Source organism: Ursus americanus, chromosome 34 (genome assembly GCF_024610735.1).
Source record: "Ursus americanus isolate L20-20 chromosome 34, mUrsAme1.1.p, whole genome shotgun sequence".
Lineage (NCBI taxonomy): Eukaryota > Metazoa > Chordata > Mammalia > Carnivora > Ursidae > Ursus > Ursus americanus.
The window spans coordinates 6,886,444-6,910,664 of NC_142160.1; the positions used below are offsets into that span (position 1 = coordinate 6,886,444).

At 43.3% G+C, this 24,221-nt stretch overlaps 1 protein-coding gene across 9 annotated transcripts in view; it reads left to right on the forward strand.

Annotated features, from left to right (window-relative positions):
- Positions 1-24,221, forward strand: part of GLIS3 (GLIS family zinc finger 3) — a 619,421-nt gene that overhangs the window by 524,154 nt on the left and 71,046 nt on the right. The gene's annotated exons all lie outside the window — the stretch shown is intronic.

Genomic DNA, 24,221 nt, shown 5'->3' on the forward strand with positions numbered 1-24,221 from the left:
TAGCAATACTATGGTTTGCATAGCTTATATAACCAGATATGAATTTTTTGGGGAGGGCTTGTATAATAAGAATCAGAGAAAATTAACAAAAGTCACCTAAACTAGGGAGTGACAAAAGGCTTTTATGGAGATTACGTCCACATGGCTAAAGAAAATTGAATTGGGATAAACAGCACAACAAAAACCCTTTCTGGAGATAAGTGCTTTTTCATAAAATATCAATTGGCTAAAACCATTTTAGTTCTGATGGAGAAGGTAGGTGTATCTCTAGGATAAGTATAGAGCATCCTTCCCTTTAAGCTTAGGGGGAAAAAAAACACGTTTCTTAATAGGTACTGTGTATGGAAATTCAAGAAAGGAATTGAACCTAAAATTACTTTGATATCACTGAGGAATTAATGCATCTTTCAAAGTACATAGAAAGCATAGTGTCTTGGATGTGGAAGAAATGTTAAAGATCGACCAGCCAACCCACCTGATGCTCTCTCTCTTGACCTCATAAGATTTCCAGCAGGTGGTTGGCCACGTTGTGCTTCCGCACCTCAAGATCTGAGGAGCTTACGACCTTTCAAGGCATTTCCTAATAACCGTGTTTGTAAGTTTTGGGATCAGCAAGTACCTTCTGACCATGGCAGAAAAACACACTGAGCTGACCTTAGCTTTTTGAGCGTTTCCTTTGTGTCGAGATGGTACTGATTCATCATGTAAGGGCCCTTCGTAACAGATGTAAGGGGAATTTAAGATTCCGCTTATGCCAAGTGATTTAAGCCCATGATGTGATTGAACCCCATGGCCGTGGTTTTCAGGTCATCAGCGCTTCTACTTAACTAGAATCATGCATTCTTTCATGGTTTATAGGGATTTAACACTTTTATGTTGGGAAATGCTGTGTAGTCTTTTTTTTTTTTTTTAACTTGAGCTTTTTCTTCCTCGAGAGGTGTTAGCACAATGCCAGTTGAGGGCTCATATATGGAAAGAATTTGACCTCTTCCCTGTGAATGAGAAAAATGCCCGGTCGGAAGGATTTGATAGATAATCTTAATTGCATACAAACCCACTCCTGTAAGTCGATTGTTAAAATCACTTTTTTCCTCTATAAATACAATTAAGTCTCTTTCATTGGAATACAGTAAACTGATAACAGATGATCAGTCAACACGGACTAAATATATTCCTGTATTGAAGAAGAGCAAAGGAACTGCTAAGTGAATTAATAATATAAATAAAGTTGTAACGAGGATGCTTCATTTTTTAAAATAACACCAGCGTCGCATCCTGTTCACCATGTCGGCAGGACCACCGCCTAATGGCTTTTGTCAGTATCTGTGTGTGTATCTTGAGAACTTGACATTATAAGTTGTCTTTGTTTAAAAGCCAAAACCAAAACAAAACAGAATCAAAACTCTTGAGGGTTTTTTTTTTTCCTAAATCTGACCATTCACCCCATCAGTTGTCTGAAATGTATGAGGTTTTACAGTAATAGCAAATCTATCATAAGATTGGAGAACAGTGTTCTTCACTGAGAAAAACAACTGTCTTGGACAGGAGAGAACACAGGTCCCACATCCGGGCGGGTAAGCACCAATTCAATATTCCACTAAAGAGAAGGTAACCTGGGTTAACAGTAGGTATGGAAACAGAATGAGATATTTTCAGGAATTACTAATTAATTGGCTTCCATTGTTCAAACACAGTGTGTCTCAGCCTCTATGTAAAGGAGGAATAGTTTTGATTGTGTGAAAGATTCTTAAAGCACTAATTTAAAAAAATCAGACCCCAAGACTACAAAATAGAAATTTAAAGACAATTTATAGACAGTCTTCAACAGTCAGGCTAGGTAACAAGGATATACTTTCGAGGAGCAATGTTATAACCTAATATCAAATATTGCAATATTCTCTTAATTTTGTCCGCCGGAAAATGAGGTACTGTGTCTACAGTGATTTAGCTTTTGATGGTGCACCCTATTTCTTGCAAATGGGGGAGCTGGATTTGGCTGCCTTTTATTGCCCAGACTTTAGGGACAAGTTTACCATATTTACTCTCCAAATTTTAACCCGTCTTTTTAATCTGAAGATTTTAAAAATCTGTTATGAGTCAGTGATAAATTAGGCTGTGGAAACTAAAATGATGAAAGTTGCACCATCCAAGAAAAAGAGGAAATGCCACTCCCCAGAGAAGCTGTGTGAATAAACCCAAAATCAGGCAATCCACATTTTCAGACCTTGTGCCGGTGTACTGGTGTGTAATATTTACATGTTACATTGTTGTTACTAGACCTTGGAGAGATTCTAACTGCTAACTCACATCAGTGCTTGGTATTTGAAATATTTCCTGGCAGCAATAATAAAAAAAAAAGAAGAAGAAGAAGAAACAATAAACCTTTTAAGGCAGAATTAAGATTATTTACGACTTTAATTAAAAATTGAAAACTGGCATCATTTCAAAAAAGCCTTTACAAAAATGTGAATTCATCAAAAATAACCATAAAAATTCCAAGGTGATAAAGGCACAGTGGAGTAATGGTCCCAGCCCTAGGGAATTGTTTTGTTGAAAAGAATAAAACCCTTTTCTGTCACACCCTGTTAGTCATGGACTCGTTTAATATACCCTGCCTGCCTGCTTTCCTCTAATCCTCTTTTTAACCTCCCCCTAGACACTAAATGACATTATTTTGGTCTTAACGTTGCCGGCTTTATGAGGCCCCACTCTGAAATCCGGGCCAGTGACAAGGCACCCTCAGCCATAAGACAGATGTTTATCAGGGGAGGCAGAGTCCTCATGAGTGATGCCCTGGCCGTGGGCAGATGGCCCTTCCCCACACCTGTTGCATCCTACTGAAAAACCAAAGACCTGAAAGCTTAGCTAAATGTTATTCAAGCTACAAAAAGAAAGAAAGAAGGGGGGGGGTAAGCTCTTCTGCAAAGGAATTGGGATAATTTGGCTCATTGCATGCAGAAAGTAACTTTTCTCTTTGCCTAATGTGTGCACACCCACACATTCCATCAGCTGAGTTACAGACTTCTTCCACTGAATGCGCCTTACAGATCGTGGGTCCATTAAAGAGAGGGCTACACGGATAAGTGAGTGGCCAGATACTCAAGTCACCAGCTATGGTCTCCGGCAAGAAGAGAATTTAGCCTGCAGAGCAAAAGGCAGAATCTGTCCTTCCGTTCTGCCTGAGAATGAGTGGCGAAATAAGAGAAAACGGAGGCAATAAACCACTTGAAATTTTCCTCAAGGCTGTGAGCTTTCTCAGAATTTTTCATTTGCACCTTGGAAGTGCCCATAAGTGGTGATGGGGGGCGGGCAGGAGAGGGGGTTCCCTTCAACTCTGGCTTGTTATCAAAATGGACTTTTTAAAGCAAATGCAAAAGAATGCCGGGCCAAAAGTTAGAGACGGCACGCACCTTTTGTCCATTTCACAGCTCCACGAAGGTGCCAGACTCTGGCTGTGATTTGTGAAACGTTTAGTTAACCATCACCTCTGACCCTCCCTGGTTGACAACTTTCATTTTCGCAGCTTCAACCTGGCCAGGCTGTGATAAACCGAGCACAGCGTTCAGAACCTGTACGAATACATCATGTACTTCTCTTTCCTGTTTGGAGGGCAGCTCTGGATGGCTCTCTGGCTAAGACAGAGCCACTTACCGCCTCTCTTCCAGTAGAACTGGGGGTTCTGTGGACTCTGCTCAGAGCCACCACCACCCCATCTTGACTCAAAGCTGCGAACAATTTCATTAAGCACCACAGAGCTCACCTTGCTTTGTGCCCTTGTTGGAATCTTCAAAAACTATGTGAAAACATCTAGCTCCCCTACATAGAGGCACCGATCAGAGGGGCTATGGAGGCTCTCGCTTTCCTCCAGCTTGTTTTCTGGTACCATCTGCGTGGAGAGATGTGCACAAGGAGCACACAATCAGAGGCCTTCTGAGACTGTGACTTTCCTTTTTTCTCTTTCGTTCTCCCTCCCACTCTCCCCCCCCACCGACTCTTAATGGATTGTCGGTCATAGGCATAGATCATGGACTAGGATTTCAAGACGAACTAGCTGCCTCCTTCCTCTCACAGGTAATAAATCACATTGGAAATCATTTTGGAAGAGAGATGTTTCTATGATGTTAAAATGACACTAAGATGGGTTTTTTTTTTGTTTGTTTGTTTTTTGTGAGTCATTCACTAACTTCTATACTTTAATGATTGTTGGTGGCAGATTGCTTCTCTCTCTCCTCAAAATGATGGTGGGCCACATTGCCCTGCCCAAATGTCCTAATGCTTTAGTTGAGAGTAACTGATTCTGAGAAAGGCACTGGATATGCTTTTAGAAGGCAAATAATTGTGCCCCAAAATAGTGATGTTAATTAATTCAATTTAAGTGATAAAAAGAAGTCATCTTAAATTTACCCCATGGCTCGTAGCCCTGATTTGAAGCAGAGACCAGCCGAGTGCAGGCTTCCAGTTTTAGGCAAGCGACTCCAGCTCTGCTTCTGAGAGCTGTGGCCATCACACGGTACTGGAGCTTTAGGAAGGACTTGAGAATCCCTGTTGGGTGTGGGAAGGAGAGTGGATCAGTTATCTATGAAGTAAGCAGTTAGCGAGGAAAAGCTTCTCTTTCTTTCTGGAGAAGATCAGAAAAACTGTCTTCAGCCTTGTAAATACAGAAAATACATCCTTAGCTACTGTCCGTTGGCCTAGAGGTCCAGGGTCTTTCTGAAGGTCTTAAAGCAGTGTTGCCCGGAGGGTGTTCTTTGGAACACATCCCACAGGATGTTATGAGATATTCCTTTTAAAAAGTTTGTTGTTGTCATGTATGTTTGGGAAATGCAGAGCTAAATGATAGTCAGGGTTTTCTTCTTGCAAGAATTCTCAGAGCCGAAGACCTAGGATACACTAAAGGAAAGAGAACATGAAGCATTGCTCAGAATTAGCCAACAAAATCATCTTTTTCCACTAGAATGTCTCATCAAACTACTCTTCTAGTAAATTCCTTGAGAAATAATCTCAAATGATTTCATTGCTTTCATCTAACAAAAGTTTATTAAGCACCCACTGGGTGCCAGGCACTGGGCTAGACCCAAACATGCAAATGGGGACAAGACAGACGCATATTCTCTGTCTCCATTGAGCCATATTGTCTTGATGAAACCTGACAATAAAAAGGTTAATAGAAAATAAGTAGCGTAAATGCAGGCAAGGAAACAGTGTAGGGGTTGATACGGAGGTTACGAGAAGGACCTACTGAAGGGAGAAGGTCAGGAGCACATTTGCATAACCACTCTGGAGATGAGAAAAATGCATCAGCTGCACAATTTTAAAAAAGCACTGCATAAGTCAAAGTACTATACCTTCCTGGGGGCGCCTGGCTGGTTCGGTCGGTGGAGCAGCAGGCGACTCCTGATTTCGGGGTCATGGGTTTAAGCCCCATATTGGGCATGCGAACTACTTTAAGAAAATACTGTGCCTTCCTGTTTGAACTTCAGAAGAACCTGGTAGAGTAAGGGCATGGCAGCAGAAGCTAGGATCTGCTGAGCTGTTCTCACTGCACTGTTCAGGAGCACGTCCCCACGTCCTCAATCGCAGTGGCGTTCGAAGGACTGGGTGCCAGACGCTGAAACGCATAGCTTTCATCTCCCACCCAAGAAAATGACTCACAGTGGTCAGCATGTGTGATTCACTGAGCCATCAGCACAGTTGAGGCCCCACAGCAGCTCTGAGTTTAGAAACAAGACCTGAAGTTGCCCTTCTGAAGATTGCATTCCAACAACACACATGGACTCATGTGCTTTCAGTATGATCAGAGAAATGCCGTGATCAAAGCCCGCAGAGAATGCTTCTGGAACATGGCGTCTGAGAGTTCCTTTGCAAATGATAGACATTCTTAGGGAGTAAAGTCTTAGGTTCTGTCGTTTGAAAGCAAAGAGGAGATCTGTGGGTTTTCATATTGTCCTCGATGACTTTACAATACTTCGTCATATGTGGCAAAGTAGTTTTATTTCTATTCTCCCTGAAAATTCTGATTTAGGGCAAAAAATGCGGGTGTTTGGCACAGCTCTGGCCAGCCGTGTAGGGAATGAGGCCCCTCTGGCAGGTGCGTTAATAAGCAGCCCGGGCAGTACAGTGCCTAGCACAGCTGCCGTATGGAAATAGTTCCTAGGTAATTGCTTTTTTGATTGATTGACAGAAGCCTTCTAAGCTTCTCATTCCCTTTCTCTTATTAGATTTTGTGAATTCTTGATGAAAATGGTTTTGGAATAAAAGCATTTAGCTCAGACTCTCTGCTGCCTAAATATATGTCCTAAAATATCATGACACAGCTCACCACAGATCTTCTCAGGCTCCGCGCTTCGTCTCTGTTCTTAAAGTCCTCGCATCCCTTGAGCAGTCACCGCTCCCTCCGCTCGTTCTCTCATCTTCCCTTTTCAGCTTCAGTTGAGCTTTGCCTTTGATATCCGTGGGCAATATTTTCCCATTTTGTTTGTATCTTGGCTCTCTGAGCTGTGAAGATTTATTTTCAGGGTGACTTCACGCCAGGGCCTGGATAAGCCTAATGTAAAAACTTCGGGTGGATCCTGGGCAGGTGGCCGTGTCTTAGAGCAGTGTTTGGATTGGATGTCAGGATGTATGGCTTCTTTTAAGCAGTGCCATGAGTTGTTTTGTGACTTAGCTTAAGTTACATGCCCCTAGTTTTTCCATTTCCCGTCTTCACAGCTAGCTTGAAAGGCGATGCAGGGCCTCAGAGGTGAAGGGGGACCTATTTCAGCAGAAGGCATTTTTCTACCACATACCTGCAATCCAGGGCAGTATATTTGTAAATGACAATGGGACAACAGTGTGCTTGCAAATACTTTCGTTCCCTGGGAACTGAATATTCTTGCGGGTGGAGTCACGGTTCAGTGATTACGATAGCCAGTCTTTCTGGGTCATGTGGATGCTTGGATGATGGTGCAAGGATGATCCACACAAGGGAAAAGAAGCTGAGACCCAAACCAGAGGGAATTAAAAACAAACTTGAGCCTGTGATATTTGGTTCTATTCAGGGGTTATTAATCTGGACTGCACCAACCATTAGGGGTGCTTCATGGCTGGATATGTTTCAGGAAACTCATGAAATCCCAGATGCTTCATGGCTGGATATGTTTCAGGAAACTCATGAAATCCCAGAAATTATATGCAAAATGTATTTTCTTTCTTTTTTTTTTTTTTGAAGATTTTATTTATTTGACAGCACAAACGGGGAGCAGCAGGCAGAGGGACAGAGGGAGAAGCAGGCTCCCTGCTGAGCAGGGAGCCCGATGTGGGGCTCAATCCCAGGACCCTGGGATCATGACCTGAGCTGAAAGCAGCGGCTTAACCAACTGAGCCACCCAAGTGCCCCCAACATGTATTTTCTAGGTAGAGTCTCTGGAGATTTCACTGACTCTCCAAAATTAAGAGCCTCTCATGACAAACAAACAAAAAAACCAGAACCAAAAACAAAACAAACAAAAAACCCCCCACAACAGGACATAAGGAAACTCCGGGAGGTGCTGTACGTATCTGTTACATTGACTATGGAAATCGTATCATGGTGCGTGCATATGTCCAAATCAAATTGTATATGTTAAATACATGCAGGTCTTTGTATATCAAGTACAACTCAATATAAAAGAAAAAAAGTTCAAGAAAGAAAAGAAGAAAGACTATCTGAGCCAAAAGAAATGCAGGACCCCTACTGACTGTTTCACCCAGCTTTTATTACAATACCCAAAAGACTCTGCCCAACTGGGAAGAATCTATGCTTCACATGCCCTGGAGGATTGCCTCCTACTTACCGGACACTTACCGTCTATCTGATATTCTGCTAAGTGCTTGGGTATAAAAAAAATGGTAAGATACACTCCTCTCCCTCGAGGCATTCAGAGACGTCAAAGCTGGGTTTTGACAAGGGGTGGGCTGATTGCACAGATGGCGGACGGAAATGTGGAGCAGGACTAGACTGGAGGCTTGTGCACCAGTCAGGAAGGTGTGCACTCTGACGAGATGTAACGGAGGCCTGGGTGAGGGTAGTGGGCATTGGGATGAAAGTGAGTGAACAGGAAGTGATGGTGGATTGAATGCCAGGGGTGAGGGGAAGGGAAGAGTGAAGATGGTGCCAGAGTGCCTAGCTTCAGGATTAGGTGAACAGTCCCCGAGTGGAGTGTCTTCTTCCCCAGGGCAACCTCAGTCCTGTTCTTAAGGCCTATGAATTGGATCAGGCCCACTCAGAGTATCAAGAAAAATCAGCGGACTGTAGACACTAATCACATCTAAAAAATACCTTCACAGCAACACCTCGATCTGTGTCTTCTTGTATAACTGGGACAAGAGGCTAGCCAAGTGGACACAGAAAAAGAACCATCACACCCACAAACTAGAACCATTATGTTAAGATTCAACTGAGGTTACTTTATTTGAAGGTGACACATGAAAATGGAGTATGGCACACCTTCAAGCGTGGTTTATATTAGTTGCAAATTGACGGCTCACTAGGAAAACAGAAGGAAGTTGATTATTGGATATACCTGGTCCTACCCCTTTGCAGGATACCTTTGACCATTCAAAGCAAATATGTTCATGCCAACTAATTTACAGACACTGCTAAGAGAGCAAAAGAGGATTATACTTCAAGTAAATAAGCAGATACTTTTTACAAACATTTTGGATTGTATATCAGAGAATTTACAGGATCATGTAAGTTTAGTATAATACATTAACTTTTAAATCAGTCATTATTATCCTTATTTTATATCCCATGTTTGTTACTACAGTGTGTTTATATCATACTAAATGAAATAAGGACCGAAAAACACTTAGTGTGCTGCCTGCCGCATTATGCATGCCCAATGAAGGTTAGATATCACTACAAGAATTACATCATGTTGTCTATTAAGAGTTTGTAAGAGGGGTGGCTGGGTGGCTCAGTTGGTTAAGCGGCCGACTCTTGATTTCGGCTCAGGTCATGATCTCGGGGTCCTGGATCAAGCTCAGCACTTGGCAGGGAGTCTGCTTGAGCATTTTCTCTCCCCACACATGCTCTTTCTCTTTCTCTCTCTATTTCCCCCACTACCCCTCCCCCAAATAAATAAATCTTAAAAAAAATGAGTTTCTAAGACAGAAGACGGGTGATTGTTGAAATTTTAGTAAGTCGGTTTTCTCTACTCCAGACTCCTCCATTAATTTATTTTTCCCTCAAAGAGATTTTAGCTGTTTAAAAATGATACCTAGAAACTGAGGTCATGACATAATTGTACATTGTTTATATTATCCACCTTGCTCTTTTCTCAGACAAGAAACACATTTGTAGTCAGGTGTACATGTTTTAAGATCTTGACCAGACAAGCTGACTGTCCTGAGGTCTATTTTCATCCAAAGAATTCATATCTTTGGGTTGGAAATCCCTGCCGTTTGTCAGCCTGCCCATAGATATTGTTGCATGAGTGAGAAATGGAGGGTTAGAGATTTCATGCTGAGGAATTTTGCTTTCATGCCCATTTTAGACCTTGGTTGTTTTGTGACTGCCTTTTCTAAATTGACAGAAGACTTCTCATTCTTTCCTTATTCTTATAGTGATTGACTATTTTATTTCCTCTCGTGTGAGTTCTCTGCACATTTCTCCTGTCCACACACAGACTTCTGCATCCTAGACCTGGATTTGAAGGCCGGCGTCACTAGGTTTAATGAATGAATGACTTAACATCTCTGAGCTTCAGGGTCTCCTTTGTGAATTGGAGATAGTAGCAGCAAGCCTGTAGGTTTGTTGTAGTTATTAGTGAGAAACCATAAGCACAGGGCTTGTGGCAGTCCTAAGTGTAGTTCAGCCCTTGGAGGAGGGAGCCGTGGCCTCAGGGGTGGGAGTTAATACTGAAAGGTGTTATGGTAGAGAGGAAACTGGTCTGCCATCCTCCACCGCTGCTGAGGAAACTGGGGTCCAGAAGCAAAAGTCAGAAAATAGGAAGAATTATCTAAGTGGAGCAGAGATTTTTCCTACCCTGGCTGGTTTAGTTGCATTCTGGCCTGAGAGGTTAGAGAACTTGACGGGTCGTCGTTTGAGCCTTCTGCAAGGCTCCGAATGGTTCATCAAGTGGAATCCAAACTCTAATTCAGATGGTTTAATAGTGATTGTGGTCATAGTGATAATAAAGACAGGGTCTTATTTTGCCACCTTTAATGCTTTGACATTTCAGAGCCATTTTGTATACGTTACCCCATTTTATGCTTCTGGCCTTTAGAATCAGGGTACATTTTTTATTACGACTTGTACTCTCTTTAGTTTGTTTCTGAGAAATGAGAAAGTTTAGAAGCAGCGAGGGAGCCAAGTATGATGCCAAAAGGTGGTATGCTGTTTTTCTACATGCCCAAAGACCTACAGAAATGTGCACCCGAGTTCGTTAATACGGACGAATGCAAAGCTGTCTGTTAAGTCTTGACATACTGTTTGCAATCTTGGCATTCCACAGAACGTTTTGGCAAAAGATTATTCTTCCACCCGACAATCCAGAGCCCTCTTCATAAACTCTAGCAAAGTGTCATGTGACATCTTAAATGCTCACGCTTTCCGCTGTTTGTCGAGTACAGACGAACTCTTGAGTTAACTGTTAGGAGACTGCGCTCTGTAGGGCTGCTCTTTTAACTGGAATAGAAAGATGTTTTCCCTGAGTGGCTTTTCGGACTGGGTGCTTGCTACACTGCCACTCCACGGGGCCAGCTGTGGGCACAGCTGTAGTCCGTCAGAATTATAAGCGTCTTTAAATGTAATCACATCCCTCCAGCATGGGGAATCACATTTAGAAAGTCCCAAAAGATAATCATAAAGCCTCTTCGTGAAATCTTAAGCTTTCTGACAATGAAGACAATCTCTGTTTCTGTCATTTAATAAACCTCATAGGCCCAAACATTCTTTATATTTTATTATGGTAGCTCAAAAACTTACCTTCTCCCCAGTACACCCACATGTGAGCCCTATTCTGTCTTCTGAGGAGGCTTCTTTTCCTTCACGACTTGCCTGATCTATGGAGGGATTCTGCACTAATCTATCTAGTTGCCTGCAATTTTTTCTAATTACCCAGCTTCCAGATTTTTTAGCATATGGATCGCATTCCTTCCTACTCTTTCCGTTTTGTTCAGGCCACGGGAGAGTGTCAGCTAGGGTCCCGTGAGACCCGCATGTCATTTATTGGCTGTTGAGGCAAGCATCGAGGTTGAGAAAGTTGACAAGGGAACTGATGTTAACGGGCCTTCTGTGCCACACTGAGATGTTCAAACATAGACCGTGGTCAGATCCATGATTTAGAAAGATAATTATGATGGCAAGGTGGGGGATGAATTGGGGGTTTAGGGTGAGAGGAGACAAGGCAATTAGTTAGGCTGGCGTATTTCCACTAATCAATATTCTTTAGATACAGTGGCTCCTCCAATGAGGACTGCCTCCAGCTGAGCTGTCATCAGCTCTAGGATTCTCATTCTTGTCCAGAATGCTACCATGAGAGACTTTGTTAAATATCCTGTTGAAGTCTAGCCTCGTTATCCATGCAGCTTTCACATAATGGCATCAAAAAAGGAAATAAGGACTCTCCGGTTGTTCTCAATATTCCTATCCTGGCTCCTATTGACATCTTTCCTTTTGAACTGCTCACCAACCTATAATTCTTTCTAGAATCTTTCCAAGCACGAATTTTAAGGATTCTGGTGCTCAGTGCATTACTAGGCTTTATCTTTTCTTTTTCCCCCGCGTTGGAATTTGAGGTATGGATTTCTCTTTCTCCATTTTGGGGGCCTTATGTCTTGATACCTTCTTAAAGCATACTTTTATAACTGTATTCACAAATGTTTTTGGTAGCAGAGAACTTTGCATTCCCTGACTAGCTAGCTGAGCTCTCTGGCTACTTTCTCTCCTGTGGTTGGCTTTACTCCCCTCCCACCCTACTTCCGGCAATTAGTTTTCTAATATTTCCCATTTGGCATTCTCACCTATGGGAAGTATAAAAGCCAGGTAGTAGCAGAGTTGTGAAAGACTTGCTAAACACCAGTGCATATCTTTCCATATAGTTTTCTATCATATATAAACATATGATGGGGTCCCTATGTTTTTATTCTTTTTTACTCGGTGGTGCATAGTAACGACCACTGACATGAGGAGTTTGCCTTACTCAGTATTTGCAAGGACATCACTGGGCTCTGAAAAAGGAAGGTCAGTAGCGAAACAGGTCAAGAGGTGGCAGAACATGTCAGATGAGAAGCTCTGTATCACAGTAGCTTTGGGCTAACCTAGCCCACAAGCACTGGCTATAGGAATTTGGATAATATTTACTCACTGTCAACTTTGAATAAATTGTACTTTGAGATGACGGTGCAAAGGGCATCCTTGACATTTCCTCATCTGTACATAAGCAAATACAAAAATCAGATTTCATTCTGTGTATTCAGAATAGCAATCAAGGATTGCTTCTTTTTAAAAAATAATCTTGTTCTTTTATATGGAAAAATATGTACAAGTTCCCCAATTTCCAGGTCATAAAGACTCAGACATATTAAGGTGCTCTAAGTCATGGCATAATCAGCAGAGGAACCTAATGCTTCCTATTTTCCCCACCTCCCATGTCTACCTCCATTATGAGCCCCTTCCCCTATCAGGATGTTAAGATTGAAACTGACCAGAGACCTTAACACAGCAAAACACTCACAAACTCAGTACTAGTTCTAGCTTTTCAACTGTCAGTGATAGTAAGAAGAAGTAAGCTGGCATTTAAAACATGCAGTAAGGGGGGGGGGGGGCACCTGGATGGCTCAGTCAGTTGGCGTCGGACTCTTGGTTTCAGCTCAGGTCGTGATCTCAGGGTGGAGAGATGGAGCCCCGCATTGCGCTGTGCGCTGGGCTCGGAGTCTGCTTGAGATTCTCTTTCTCACCCTCTGCCCCTCCCCCAACTCATGCTCATGCATGCTCTCTGTCTCTGTCTCTCCCAAATAAATAAATAAATAAATAAATTATTAAAAAAAAAAAAAACATGCAGGGGCGCCTGGGTGGCTCATTTGGTTGAGCCTCAGACTCTTGATTTCTACTCCAGTTATGATCTCTGGGTCCTGGGATTGAGCCCCCAGTCGCACTCTGTGCTGAGCCTGGAGCCTGCTTAGAATTCTTTTTCTGCACCCCGCACCCACTCACACGCATGTGCTGTCTCTTTCTAATAACAAAACAAAACAAAAACAAAACCCATGCAGTAATGACATAATAGATAGAATTACCCATTTTTATTTTCTTCCCTTATGAAGTAAGAGTTCAAAGGAAATGGTCAAAGAAATAGTAACTGTCAAACACGTGGGTAGCACGGTTTCCTGGGCATTTTTATGGCTGTTCACCTCTTGAATCTTCACAGCGGTTCCACAATTATTATTGTAACCCCATTTGAGAGATGGAAGACCTCAGGTTCTGAGAACCTAAATGCCTTTACAAAGCACACTCTGCCGGCTGGAGAAATAGACCCCACAGGAGATTTTCTGACTCTACCTCCAGTGCCTTTGACGCTACTGTGTTTACTGCAGGCTGTCTGAGTTTCCACCGTGGGAAAGTTTGTAACTCCTCTGCAAGTTGTTGCTGGAGGAGCATTTCTGGAAGCTCTAGAGCAGCTTCTTTCTGTTAGAAGATGGTGGCCTGGCCCCAGACGGAGATCCTGCCCCTAGAAGGCCCCCATGTTTGACAGTATCTGCCTCAAAATTCTCTAAACCTTCCTTTTGGTGGCCAGACCAGCAGGACCATCCAGGTGGGCAGCCCCAAGCCCATACTGGTCCCCGTTAGGGTGCCAGCCTCCATTTCTCTCCTTCAAGGCTCCCTCCCACCCTCTCCCCTATACAGGGGATCGACTAGGTGCCCTAATGAGCCCTGAGACACATGGCTGTGGGATCATTCTAGAGCCCTGTAGGCAGGCCCTAATTCCGGGAGAGTGCCCTGGTAAGCAGATGGCCAGTACACAGTTTCTTTAGCTGAGTCACTTGAGATTGGACCTCTAGTGTGATGTGGACGTACTGACTTGGGGTGACTTGAATTGATTATAGAGACAGAAACCCTGCAACAATATTTTGTCCAGTGCGCTGCACGGCTAAAGATGGTTCCATAGGTGGCAGGAACTTTAAGGGGTCCAAGATCTGACCCTGGGTGCGAGCTAGTAGGTTAGCTTGCTCCAGTTTAATGATGCTGGCAGAAGACAAAAGGAGAGCTTATTACTCATAGCAATAGCAGTAGCCAGAGTATTATCATTTTCTTGTGCCAGTTCCTTAAGGTGACACAAAAAGGGCCAGACAGCATTTGCACACTTAGTGTATTGTGTTACACGAGGGAAATTCTGAGCGTAGGGAATCCAAATCCTTTATAATGGATGAAAGCAGGCCTGACGTTTGGCTTGGGAGGGAGAGACAATCCCGGTCAGTTTTCCAAAGCTGTTTAGTGTAGAAACATCCTGTAAAAGATAGTCCAGAAAGGCAGTCAAGTGCCTCTGCTCCCAAGATGTGGATAAACCTGAGACCTTCGGGGAGAATTGGCTCTCAGCAGTAGGTTGTGATTCCCCCTCTTGATTGCAAATGTGCAAGAACAGCAGAATGGCGACCCCAGCCTGCCCTGGATGGCCCTACATCTTCAGGATTATCTCTAAATACAAGTGGTTTCTAAAAGAAAAGACAAGCCAGAAAAGAAGGAACATGGGAGTTGGGAAAGACACGATTCTATCCCTTGTGGATCTGCATATGACCCTGACCGTTTCCATCCAAGGTCGTTTCCGATTCTGCAGTCCTGTCCACTGGCAGCACCGTTTATCTCACAGTTTGATTTGGGAGCTGCTCACCTGTATTTAAAGTATCCCTTCCTCTAGCCTGTGTGTTACAGTGCTCAGAAGCATCACCATTGCAATGTTCTATTCAGTTAGGGGACTGTCTCCAGAAGACCCCCGTATAATTTTGTTTTGTTATATGATAAAGACAATGCAACAGTCCCTTCACTCCCATGAATATATCGATACAGCTTGAATGACAGGTTTTCAAGTAGCATCTCTGTCCTCTGTGGATCGTGGATCAGAGGAAATGAGAAATGATGAAGTTAGTTGGACCTCAGGGAAGTAGTTTCAATAGGGTCTCTGGGGGATAAAGGAATAGTTTGAAACTCCTGGATGGCAGGGCAGAGAAAAACCAAGTATCAGGAAAAAAGAAAAAAAAAATGGCTATGGTGGGTGGTGTATTTGAAGTCATTCCACACTTTATCCTGGAGCCCATCCTGCTATCGGGCTTTGAGAATAGATCTTAAAATGGAGTTTTACTATTCCATCTCTTTAGTTTTCCTTGGCTTTTTACAGGAATGTAGGCGGTATATTCTAAAATGAATGTCAGGGAGTGTTTTTAAAGGAGCATCTCAAACGCAGTTGTGTTTGCTCACTTGTCACTGTCACCCTCCATCCTGGACGCCCGGCTCAGCTTCAGCTGCATGCACTGTGTCCACGCCAAAGTCTTCAGCCCTGGAAGCACATGCTGGTGGCTGTCCCTCCGTGGCCACGCTCCTCTGCAGAAGCTGCCGCCACGAGCACCAGTGACTTGGCTACAAAGCAGTGATGTTTACGCTGCTATGCCTAACTGAACTTCGCGGTGGTTAAAAGCCCCAGTTTTTCATTTCCTGGCTGGTATTTGCAATGTGGAATTGCAACACCACATCTACGTGCATTTTTGCCTTTTAAATGTTCTGTGGTGTTGCAACACTCGAGAAATTCCCAGGATCCTTCGACTTCCTACACATACGGGTTTGTAAAGTCAGGACCGACTCACCATGTCAGAGTCACCTTCTCGCGCCCCTGCCGTGTAATTCTGATTTCGCACTGCACGTCTTTAGATGGTCCCTGTGCTGTCTTCCAGCTCAGGCTTCACTCTTGCGGACACCAATAAAAAGACAAAGAAGAATTAAAAAAAAAAAAAAAAAAAGATGTTAGCTTCTTCTTCCAAGAGCAATTGAACTTAAACTATTCTCCCTATTGTTTTATGTGAAGTCTCATTTAAAATATTTTATTAATGCAAAGACGTGCACATTCAGGGCTAAGGACCAGTGAACAGTAGCCATAGCAACCGGGAAGCCATTCGGGAGGAGAAAAAAATGCAGTAAAGAGTAAGTGTTTTAATCCTTAACTTTAATCCCTTTACTTCCTGTTCTCGAAATGAAATATAATTCAGGCACCATGGAGTGCTGCGATTTTTCTCTGAAAGGGATGTTGGCCAAAGAGGATTAGGAATGGACAGACGTGTTTAAGGAATTTAATCACACAATTTGTTGTCAAACTTTTGAGACCAGGAGTGACCAGTTCCTTTGAGTGGCGTCAATAAGAACCAACAAAACTTACTTTGAAACTGATTAGACGGTTGGCACAGGGGGACACCTCTGTTTGCTGTTACTGTTACATCATTTTAGCCCATAGTCATGCCATGAGAAACCAAGGAATTTGCTTAGTCCCCCAGTGGGGAGGTTGAGGACTTGGGGGGGGAGGGGGTGTCAGGTTGATCGAATAGAGATATTCTCTTGATCTTGGAAATACTAGGGAAAAATGAAGTCACCAGTATCTCGCATACTTCCTTTCCTTGATGTCTGATTACTATGGGAGTCTTACAGGGATGTGTGCTTTCCATTGTTAGTACACATTCGGGTTTCTGCTAAACAGTACAGGCTTTAGTTAACGTGGACGGTAAAGCAAGTTCTCAGAAGGATAGATAAGTATTATTTCTCAATGTCTCCACTTTTTGTTTCTAAGATTTTCTTTTATATGGACTACCTCTGATTTGTTAATTTCTGATTAAAAATAAAATTCCTAATTTTCTTTCTTTAAAGTCAGACCAAAACCATGCCCCCCAACACGGGCTTAAACTGTTGGTTGTTTGACTCTACAGTACATCTGTTCTTCCTAGTTCTACTTGGGAGGATTTTTGGGGACAACAGGAAGACATGGTTTTTATGGCACTTTTCTTCCCTTGGCATATACATGAGTACTTTGATAAATTTATTTCTAGTGGACTAAAAGTTACCAGTGCACAGGGCTCTTTGCAGAGATCTGAAGTAGCTACAACTTGGGTTAGCTTCCTTCAGTGTCAGAATGTGAAATTACTTCCAAGAATAGCATCTTCCCAAGGGGGCGCTAATAATGAAGACAGACAAGCAACATGAGGCCTCGAGCATGTGAGAGTGGAGTTAGACATGGTGGACTGCTGAGTCTGAAGTTCCTTGTAGACCTTGAGAACAAAAGTATATGCGCTAAGGCCTGCAGATGGCAGGACATCTGGGGAAGAGAAATAGCATCTCACTCTCAGCTTAGAGGACAGCATGCGACATTGACAACACATGTTTCCACGTCCTCATCTTGAGCTGGTGTTCTTTCTCCCCTTTCGGTCAGAACCAGCAGGACTGATGTAGTCTAGGGAGAGCGTCTGAGATGTGACCTGGGCACCGTGAGTGGCTGCTGGCAGCCCTCATCATCCTCCCATGCTTCCCTTGGACTTCTGGCTTTCTAGTCTGGATTTCTGGAACAGGGTTAAGTTTTTGAGAGAAGACTGGAGTTCATTGCAGGAGATGGATGGTAAGAAAGATAAAGTATTGCCCGTGTCCAAAGGAGGAATGGTAGATTCTGAAAATGGAAATCGCTTTGCCAGAGGCTGTAGAGATTACAGAAAGCCTCCAAAGGAGTCCAGTTGCTGTTCCGGGCTTGACCCTAAAGAACTTCTCTGAACCAGGCCTCCTTCTGATGACTAAAGAAAAGAGCTTCATTTCACCCAAGGATCAAAAGGTCATATGATTCATACATCATTCTAAGGCATACAGTCCTTGGATGAGAGCAGGGAGATTGCTTTCAGTAAAGTGCTTCTCAGTGTTGACAAAAGAACACCATGGGCAAGCTCTTACGTTGGTGGCATTACCCCAGGGGGAAGAGGCTCTGGAGGAATATCAGGCTGTATGTGAAGCAGTCATGGGGGAACCAGGGGTATAGCTGGTCATCTGGTCACCAGGTGGCAGAAGATTAAAGTTCTTGTCTTGGCTGTGTAGGTTGTCACAGAGGGGGCTAGTGTGCGCCATTTTGGGCCCACTGGGCTCAAAATTGCTGTGTTCTGCTTACCAAATATATGTTAGATGTTGAATCTTTAAGAACAAGGTAGAAAATTGGATTTGTTCCCAGCCCTTCCAGATGAATGAGAGGAAGTATAAATGTAACGAATTAGCATTTCCTATTGGAAGGATTGCTCATTTGCACATTCCAAGAGGCAATATATAAATGTGAATAGTATTATCTAGTGAAATTTGGCATGAACAGGAACCGAGTATTATAAGAAATAAACTTCCCAAGTGTCTATTTTTTTAACTTCTGTTAAGATTTCACTTGGCTGGTTCCTATCTTATTCTTGGTGGATAATCTCGGCATGCTTACTCTGCTTCCCTCCTCTTCCCCCCATAGTGCGGGCAGACCTGATTTTATCTGTCTTTAGGGGCTGCTCTTAGGGATAAGCATGGATTAATGAGTCCTTAGCAACTATTGATTCATTTTTTAGTCATTCATTGTTCCTGCATTTCCCCAAACATTTATGGAGGAACTTTCATGTGAAAAGAAGCACCATTTTAGCTTACATGATCAAACAGACATGGTTTCTGTTTACAAGGAGCTTTTTTGTCTGCTGTCTCACACACACACAGAATTTTTTTAATAAGTACTATACAGTGTAGAAAACCGCAGGTCCCCTCAAGGTGATAGAAATTGCCATTGCTGGGCACCTGGGTGGCTCAGCCAGTGAAGCGTCTGCCTTCAGCTCAGGTCATGATCCCAGGGTCCTGGGATCGAGTCCCGCATCAGGCTCCCTGCTCGGGGGAGGTGGGGAGGGTGTTCTGCTTCTCCCTCTGCCCCTTCCCCCGGCTCGTGCTCACTTGCGCGCGCTCTCCCTCGCAAAAATAAACATTTTTTTTTAAAAGAAAAGAATTAATTGCCATTGCTATTTAAAAAGGAAGGAATGACTTTGGAATGAGAAGGCCTGGGGAACTTCAGGGAAGAGTGACACTGAACGGGGCCTTGGAGAGTATGCAGAGTGTGTAGTAGATACACAGAGACCGGACGAAAGGGGGCTCCAGGTGCAGGAGGCTCATGGCCGAAGAGCATCAGGAGCCGTGAACAAGCAGCATGCAGGAGAGTACCTGGGCTCTGTGTGGCTCGGAGGATCGGGACATGTGGCCACGTAGCTAGGAGACAGCCAGCCTGGTAAAGCCGGGGCTGTAGGTGATGCTTGCTGGAGAGTCGCTAGAGGGCTTTGCGGGTAGGGAAGTGGCCTTGTCAGTGGTGCGCTTCTGGGGAATTAAACTGAGCGCAGAGCATGGGATGGATGGGAGAGCAGAAACAAGGGCTCTCCATTGAAATGACGGCCTTCAACTTTTACAAGGAGGCATTTTAAAAAATTGTCCAAACACTCATGCATGTTAAAATCAGCCTTAAATCTTTTTCAGACAATCCATTTTAATTAAATGAAAGGAAGGAAAAAATGAGTTCTGCCGTTAGCCTCCCCCCACATTTGCTACATGATAGCACCGGCGGGGGCTCTAGTCAGAAATCAATTCAAAGGGAGACAATAAGGATCTGGTAAGATGGACAGGGGAAGTAATTGTGAGATAGCTGGCTGCTTTAATTAAACTTTGAGAATACTTGAATAGAAAGAAAAATGCTACACTTGACTGGATGGGCTAGAATGTGTGCGGTCACACTGGTGCGCTGAGCGTGGTCAGGAGGGATTTATGAATCTGAGGCAGAAGTAAACCCTTCATCGTGCACGGAGTCTCCACAGCCTCATAACCCGGCCCCGAAGGGTGAAGGAAGATGGGTTTTTTTGTGACAATGTGAAATACCTTATTAATATTTCTCTAATTGTCTTAAACATACAGTCCACCCTTCAATTTCGTGTTCTGCTTTTGTGATGTTCCTCCAGGTGTAGTTTGAATCTACCCTTGACTGTGTCCATTTGCGATTGTTTTTCACTCAGGGAAACAAACAAAACAAAACAAAACAAAAACAAAACCTGTAAGATTCTTGGTGTCAGTTTTAGAATACTATCGACTTAAGAAGAAAATGGTGTTTTTACAAATGTAGCAATACAGAAAATCCAGAGCTACGTGCCCTTCTGATTTCAACGTCCTTTCAAAACTCAACCCCAAGTCTGTGCAGGATTGCTAGAGAGCAGTACCGACTCGGGTAAGTGGGACGTGGAAATGAGGTATTAACATCCCACAAGTGTTCTGAAAAGGCTTTGTGGTTGGCTTCGATTTCTAATATTTTGGACTTTTTTAAGAGAATGAAAGCTAGCTACATTCTTCTGAGATAGAATAATTTCATGGTGATATTCATGTGCAAAAATTATGCTAACATCTCAATCCAGAGACCATTTGGCCCCAGATTCTGTCTTCTGAGGAAAAACAAGACCCCAGGGGATTCTAACAGGTATCCTTCCCAGCAACCATAATCGTTTCTACTGAGAAAAATAAATTTAACTACGTACCACACAAGCCACTCTCCTCAGGTCCTGTCGTGTAATACTGTAATAACCCCACAGAGTTGGTGTTGTCACCCCCAGTCTGCAGAGATCACTACTGAAGCCTTTCGAGGCTAAACATCATGCCAAAGGCCACCTATTGTAGGCGGCAGAACTGAAATTTGGGCTTGTGAATTTGAATTTGAATTTGAATTTGATCCATTGACCCTAAAGTTCCCATTCTTTTCCCTTTGTCATATTGCTAGACTATGGTATGCAAAAGGAAGAGGTTGACACAAAAGGAGAGAGAGAGAGAGAAATACCTAAACAATAGATAGGAGAAAAAGAAAATCTAAGTACATGTTATACAGTGTTATGGTGCTTCCACACTGAATATTAATGAAAAAAAAAGTAACAATAGAAATCGTAATTGGCATTGATCGAATGCGGTATACTGTGTGTTAGTGAAATACTTAGCTCACGTTGTCTTGTGTTCCCTACCACTAACAACAACCTTGGAAGTTAGGGGGCATTACCCACATCATACAGAGAAAACTGAGCTAAAGAGATGTTAACAACTTGTTTTATCGTTGTCTAACGTTTCAATAAGTAAGGACACGAAAGCTCAAATCCAGGTATTCTGGGCCCAGAGCCTGCCCTCTTATCTCTCGTGCTCTGTAGCAGAGATAAGCTGCCGTGGAAGCGCTTGTGAACGGCTTCGTGTCAGACTGCGCTGTTTTATAGAGAGAACTCACGCTCTGCCAGAGACTGCACATGTCCTCTGGTGCCAGAGAATATTTTGCTCAAGTTTGCAAATGGCACTGAAGTGGGAAATGAAGTCGCCCGCTGAGTGACACACAGCCGAGAGACTCTGTGCCACCCAGTAGCACTTACAGAGTTCGCTTCTGAACGTAAAGGGCCTTCGGCGATACCAAGCTTCCCCTGTGGAAAAAGACCTTGGGAGTTTACTTAGTGGTGAGTTTTATCTGAGCCACTCTGTCAACCCCACAGGACACGGACCTGAGATGTCTTGTGCAGGGCTCTAGTTCCAAGGCCTCGCAGAGTTTTGGACACGTGGTGAGGGCTCAGTAAATGGAATGGATGGATGGATGGATGGATGAATGAAAATGTAACATGGATTTTAAAAAGCTACTGATTCTTTTAGGCTGCATTGGCAGAAGTAGAGAGTCTAGAACAAGGGATGTGTTTGTCCAGGTCAGATGCTAGTGCAGTCTGTCAGTACTAGGATATCATTTCCGCATTTGCACACCCAGTGAGGTCCAGTGTCAAGAGGACTTGGAGGGGTGAGTGGAATAAAATGCTACACCGGAGAGCAGGGACTGACAGTTCAGGTAAGTGACTTCTTTGTGCCAGGCATTATTAAATGCATTCTAAGTCTATACTGTTTCTCGGAATAACCGAGATGGCTCCGTGCTATCATCCTGATTTTACAGAAGGGAAACTGCAGGCAGGCTGGTGAATGTACCGGCCCAGGCTCACGCAGTCACTGAACCACAGTCTGTTAAGCTAAAATGCCCAAACTCCTCCTGCTTCACTGTCCTGTTATCTGTATAAAATCTGTAGATGTTCAGCCTGGGACAAAACACTGCTGCGGGAGGGCCGACACACTAGCTGAGGGCCGACACACTCTCAGGGCTGAAATCCGGTGATGCTACAGCAGTTTGCGGCTTCTCCAATATTAAAAGAGCCGTAAAGTAGACCATGAGCAAAGTTGCTCTGTGTGGTCTGCGGGTGGAGGGGAGAGATCCCTCCCCAACCCGGGGCATGGAAATCGCAGGGAGGCAGATTACAGTTCAGCTTGAGGCAGAACTTTCTAATGATCAGATGTATTTAACAATGGAGGGCACCACGTTGGAGGGAAGTGAGTTGTCAAAGATGTTTAGACAAAGGCTAAGCTGCCACCAGGATATGCAGTAACACCCCACATTTAAATTTAAATTAATTAAAATTCAATTAAGTTACATTAAAAGTGGTTCTTCAGTTGCAAGTGCTCATTAATCACATGTGACCGGTGGCTCCTACTTAGCTCAGAGCAGAACTTCTGTGACGGAGGAAGGTCCTGTGGGACAGCATTGCCGTAGAGCGGGCCCAAGGGAAGATTGGACCCCAGTCCCTTTTTACTTTGACATCTGTTTCTGTGAACAGTTCCCCTCAATCAGCATGTTTGACTGAATAGCCAGCAGTTTTGTTGTATCTGTTATACTGGAATGGATGTTTTGTGTTTCTTACTGAGATACACCCCAGCCTGTGCTTCTATGCAAGTATTTTGATGTGTTCATTAATCAGCCACAGGTAAAATTTCTGGCCTTTGGAGTCACTGCTAACTGGATAGGTATCCCCTGTTACAGAAATTCAGGTGCGCAATTGGCCAGTACCTCATGTTCCCAAAGAGGTTTCTTCCAGTTCTGTTTTTCTAAGTCTCCATTATCATTTCTTTTCCTTTTTGTAAATTGGTCACTCCCGAAGGAAATGAATTTGATAGCAGATTGTTGGAGATTAATTACCTATGATATGCCAAAACCACTTCATAAATGTCAGTGCTGAGGAATCCCCTAGAGAGAGAATTTTTAGATTCAACTGGAAATTAATTGTAATTAATAGAATAGGTTAATTCATTGTAATTATTTTTAAGGCTTTCGGCAATGAGTTAATTCCCCAAGATCCACATTGCTCAAAGTGTCATGGAGAATGCTTGATGAGAATGTTCTGGTACTAAACCTTAACACTCTGGAAAAAAAAAAAAATCCTACTTGTCTTTCCTTCTGGCTGAGTTTCTTCAGAAACATATTTTGGTGGCATTTGATTTCTGGAGAACAAAGGAATCCCTATAAGGTGGTGCATACACACACGCAGCCCAGATAGACTCTGCTCGTTGGAGAAAGGGAAAACAAAAGCCTTTTGATTGTGCCTCGTTTTCTTTGGAAGTATGTCTCACTTCAGACTAACAGAATGCCTTTGCTCTTGGAAGAAAATGTAATGGAACTGAAAATTGAAGAATCTGGGCCTTTTTCCCTTTCCTAATTATTTCCACTTGACTCACTTAATCTTGGACGATTATTCAATCATATCTGAAATGAGAAAATGACGGGAGTAGAATTTCCGTCTCTTGTTTCGAGAGCTTATAAACATTAACAGAATAGTCTTGAACAAAAAACAAATACAAATCACAATTGACGATGACTTGTTTTTATATATTAGGAAAAATCCCTGCATTGTTGGGGAAGCAGCTCAAGTTTCCAAATGTAGGAACCTTGTCGAGCCTTGATGGGTGATTTCATTATTAACGTTGAAAAACTATCATTTGGAACACATATTTTATAATGGGAGATTGTACAGAAGCTAAGGAGCCAATGTGTTTACTTGCACCTGGATAGGCTGAGAAACTAAGCCTGAGAATGGGTCATTGAAGCCCAGGATCATTAACACTCCAAGACTCACGGATTGGTTTTGGAGAGTTGGAGATGTCTCATTTCCTCCTAGTTCGTCCATGAACCTGACTGCATGTTCGTGAACAGAAGGATGTATGCAGCCCTAAAAATCCTAAGAGCTAGATCAGGACTCCATATGCAGTAATACTTCCTGACAATCAGGACTGTCTAAAGTTGAGGCTTAGTGCCAAGAGGAAGAAGCAAGTGGCCCACTACTACCAGGAGTCAAGCCGAGCCTGAGAGCCCCTT